The following is a 5,094-nucleotide window of genomic DNA, read 5'->3' on the forward strand; positions in this document are numbered from 1 at the left end:
CTCGACTTCCCTCCACATACAAAAATCTCCAGCTTGAGTTAAGTGGTGCTTTAAGCTTAAATGAGCTGGCCCACCAGGGTACGTCTATAATATGGCCCAGATCAACAGGCTCTCATGGCTCATGCTACTGCACTAAAAATACCTATGTGGACATTGTGGCTTGGGCTCTGAAGCCTAGAGAGGGAGGTGGGCTTCAGGGCCTGAGTTCCAGCCTAAGCACTGTCTACATAGCTATTTTTAGTGCAGTAGCACAAGCCCAAGTCTGTTGACCCAGGCTTCGGTGCTCGCTGCCGAGGGCTGCCACTGGCTGCGCAGACATACTCTCAGAGGGAGGGGTGCAGTAACTCGAGTGATGCTGGAGCTAGGAATGCAGTCAGGATTGCTTGAGTTACAGCAACTCATCAGAAGCTAAATCCAATCACTCTGTGTAGCTTCCGGGGTTGTTCTGAAGGGCGGCAGTTCCTACTGAAGCTAGACTAGCTTGAGTGCAATAACTCAAGTGTACTAACTCGAGCTAACCGGTGCAGCGAAGACAAGCCCTTAATGCCACACACGAGTGAGGGCTTGTCTAGGTGAACATTTAGTTCATGGGAAACGGGGATATGAATCTGTCCTGCGCTAGCCTGCCACACACTGTCCATGTGGACCCTGATGATACACCCTAATAGTTTGTTAGTGCATGTTAATCTACTCCAATTCCAAAGCAGGGCAGATCAAAGTGCACTACCAAACTGCTAGTGCGCATCAGCTGGGTCCACATGGACAGTTAGGGTATGTCTACACTGGAATTAAAAACCCATGACTGGCCCATGCCAGCAGACTTGGTTTTTGGGGCTCGGGCTACGGGGCTGTATAATTGCAGTGTAGTCATTTGGGCTTGGGCTGGAGCCCAGGATCTAGGACCCTGCAAGGTGGGAGTATCCCAGAGCTCAGGCTGCCGCCCAAGCCAGAATGTCTACACTGCAATTAAACAGCCCTGCAGCCTGAGCCCCACAAGCCCGAGCCAGCTGGCATGGGCCAACCATGGGTGTCTAGTAGTGCATGGCAGGCTAGATTCACACCCCCGCTTGTAACAAACTAAATGTTTATATAGACAAGCCCTGAAAACAGCAACAGTATGGACAGCAGCTCAAGTGTTATTTCGCAGTATGGCTGCTTTCACTCAAGCTATGCTAACTGAAGAGAAGTAATTCAAGTGTCGATAACTCAAGTTAACTCTGCCATGAAGACATACCCTTTGTATGTATTGGTCAGGTCAATACAGAGTCAGAACTGCCTTTAAAAAATAACATGATTAAAACATGTAATGCCCATTATGCCTTTAGATACACTGACCATTCTTTATTCTGGTTACTGGGTATTATACCCTCTTTTCTGAAGACAAAATTGGGACATTATAGAGAAATATTGTAAATTCTGTCTGATATTAGAAGCTTATTTTCTTTTTTAAAAAATCGATTGCAATTCCTACTCATTGTGGCAGTCACTCAAAGCTGTTTAAAAGAGATTAGTTTCCCTCACTTCATGCAAACTTTACAGAATTGCTGCTTCACTAGAAGTTTAAAAGAAAGTATTACGTTTGTTCTTTTTTCCAGGCCTGAGTTGCAGTGATGAATGATTTAATGGGAATTGTTTGTTAATGACTGATTAGAGTTTCAGTGGAACTGTGTTGAGCTGAAAGGGAGACAGACCCCTTAATCTTCTTCTGGAAACCAGTGAACAACAGAAATCATGTTAGCTAGGTCTCTAATGAAAGGCCTACTGTTCACTGATCAGTCCCACATGTGTTTATGAATGTTTCCACTGTGCAAACATCAGCCGGAGGTACGCTTTAGGGAAGTTTAGTATATTGAGCCTCGCAGCAGCAGAGCTACGTAATAAAGTTTTTCTGGCTTGGCTTCTCTGGTGCTATACTGGGTAAGCTTTCCGTCAGTGCAGAAGTGCCCTGCCTTCCGTGCTGCAGAGCAGTGTGCATGAGCAGATAGAGGAGATATGATGACTGATGGTAAATGCTGTGCTGGGGCAGAGGTGGTTTCACTGACGAACATGAAATGACTTAAAATCAACTCTGAAGCTGAGCTCACAGACAAATGCATCGACTGCCTTCTATTCTAAACTACCAGAGTGCAGCGTGACAACACCAGGTACTGTACTTTTTACTTTCTATGACCTACTGTAGCAAAATGTGTTTGGAAATGTACAGGCAAATATTAATGGTCATTCCAAAAAGTTTGTTGTTTCCCTCAGTATAAAATAAGTTGATAAAACTTTTGAAAAATGTTTCTTGTTACAGCGATGACTACCATGCACAAATATTTCTTGCCCATGATAGTGCTGTATAAAGTGGGAGCAATCAGTTGTATTTTGCATACGGTACATTTTGCATACCAGTTGATCTGGAATTATGAGATGTTTTACTTTGTATGCACTCAGTCTACAATTAAGAACAGTTTAACAAATTCAGTGGCACAAAATCAAATCAAATTATCAAATAAGAGAATTCCATGAGTAATGTTGAACTGTGTACTACAGGCTGGAGTCATCCTTAAGAAAAGGATTATTGTGTCTATAAATACCTATAGGTTTTGCCTAGGGCTGTGCTATTTTGCTTGAAGCTAGATGCTTCTGAGTATTTTGATAGCAAAATATTCAGAAGTTTTAGAGGCACTGTCAGTATAAATCTTGTATAGTTAATAAAATATAAAAGGCCTCTTATTTACAACACCTTAAATTGTTAAAACTGGGGTGAGATCCAATTTCATTTTCATCAGATTTACTATTTTTTTGTATTTGAATTTAATACAATTTGGATAATAAAAAGTGACTAGTCTGTTTAAGAGCAGTTGTGGGATAGTGATTTGAGCTCATGGGAGTTAGAGGTTAGAGCAGCCCTGAGGTCTCCATACTTGAATATGGATGCAGCAACCCCAATGCCGCTGTTTAGGTAGCCAGGAATTACCAGAGTACAAAGGCACTCTGATCATACTCTACTCTCCTTAATCTGGGCGGGGCGGGGGGGAAGAGAGACTTGGAGAATGTGAAGATAAATGAATTAGTTCACTTTCGTCACAATATTGTCTTTTATTTCATAAGCACCTCCACAGAAAAGTCCACCCAGTCCCATATTCTGAGTAAATGTGAGGAGGGTAAATCCAAAGGTCTGACTTTACGGGCCAATCCAGACCTGAATAGCAGCTAAACGCACAGTAACTGCACCTAACTTTCAAAGCTGCTGAGTACCTGCAACTTCCTTTAACTTTGGTGGGTATTAAAGTTGCTTAGTACAGTGACACTCAGACTAAGGCTCGGGAATCCGCAAGTGGCTCTTTAATGTGTCTCCTGCAGCTCTTTGCAGCACATGATATTAAAACACTGTGTGATTTAATTATTAACCAATCAGGATGCTTTTACTATGTTATTAAATAGTTGTACTGAGGTCTGAGTATCATTGGCTTAGTACCTCTGCCAGTAAGGTCATAAATGTGTGGCTAGAGGAGGGATCTGAAGGCAGCAAGAAATTTTCACTCATCTTAATATGGTTCATTATATACTAATGCCCACACCTAAATCTGGGTCTCTACAGACTAACTGGGGCAGTACATGCGGCTAGGTACTTGTTAACAAAATAATTGCTTTCAGTATTTTTAGTCAACTTTGGGGAAGTTACTGTGAGGTTTTTGTGTGTGTAGGCCATGTATTGGTACCACATCCATTCTAAAACCCTAATTGTAAAAACTGCACTTCTTGTTCTAAGGCAGTGGTGGGCAACCTGCGGCCCACAGGCCACATGAGGTCCATCAGGGTAATCCGCTGGTGGGCCACCAGACAGTTTGTTTACATTTGCACGGCCGCCTGCAGCTCTCACTGGCCGTGGTTCACCGTTCCCGGCCAATGGGAACTGCGGGATGCCTGTGAATCAAGATCATTAGGCTGCTATTTTAATTCTTTGTAACTACAGTATCCTGTTCTAAATGTATATAAACCATGCCAACTGTATAGGAGAGCTTAGAGGAAATGTGTGAAAGTAAAATACCCAGATCATAGCTATGGAGAAACAATCTCCAGAGAATGCACCCAGAGGGAAAAGGTGTAAACAACTGAAAAGGTGCAAAAAACAGTACCAATCAGGAAAACGTACATCTCAGAACTTCAGATAAAGAGCCTGAGAGAAGCAAATTGTCAGCATCACTTAGACAATATCAGCTGACAATCTGTAATAGTGGATGACTAGAAATTTTAACAATTAAGCATGTCTTTAGGAAGACTACAAGAAAATATATTGTAAAACGAGCTACCAGACTATTATTGTGCTTTAAGAAGATCTCTTACTGTTCCTTAACTTAGAAAGGGTAGACTTTGTTAATATAATCTTGTAGTACAGTGAAAGAGAATTATTACCCAGTCAATGGGGAAACTGTCCTAAGCTAAAGAGAATAAATACATCAAGAGAGGGAGGCAATGGGCTTCTGTCTGAAAATTGCAGGGGAGACAGAGAAATCAACTGTCATTTTAATCTCCATCACAAGTTAATATGATGGTGTTGGTGCAATGCCATGGGAGCTAACGATTCCAGTTGCCATTCTTGTGGCATCTGGTTACTTCTGTGGACTTGCATGACTCAGTGAAATGTGTATGTTCCATTTGAACCATAAGGCCTGGTTCAAATGGAAGTCTTTCCATTGGCTTCAAAAGGCCCTGAATAAGGCCCATATACTAGGATAATATAATTTGTTTCTCCCTTCACTTTCCTCTCGTTCTACTTGTCTATTTGTCTTTTCTTAGGGTACCAGCTTCTCAGAGCATGGATCATGCCATCTTCTCTGTTTAGAAGGCAACTAGAACACTGTGGGTGTTACTGGAAGTAATTAAATAATATCAGTGTATCATGACCTGTTCTTAAAGGTCTATTCCTTTTTGTTGTCATTGCTTTTTTCATTCTGGGCCTGATCCAAAGCTCACTGAAGTGAATAAGCACTACCATTGATTTCAGTGGGGTTTGGATCAGGCTCTTTAATCATTTACATGATTCCATTTTTTAATTTTAATGTGGTTTGTTTTATTTTACAGAATCCTGAAATACCAACCTCTGTTGTC

Source organism: Emys orbicularis, chromosome 1 (assembly GCF_028017835.1).
Source record: "Emys orbicularis isolate rEmyOrb1 chromosome 1, rEmyOrb1.hap1, whole genome shotgun sequence".
NCBI lineage: Eukaryota > Metazoa > Chordata > Testudines > Emydidae > Emys > Emys orbicularis.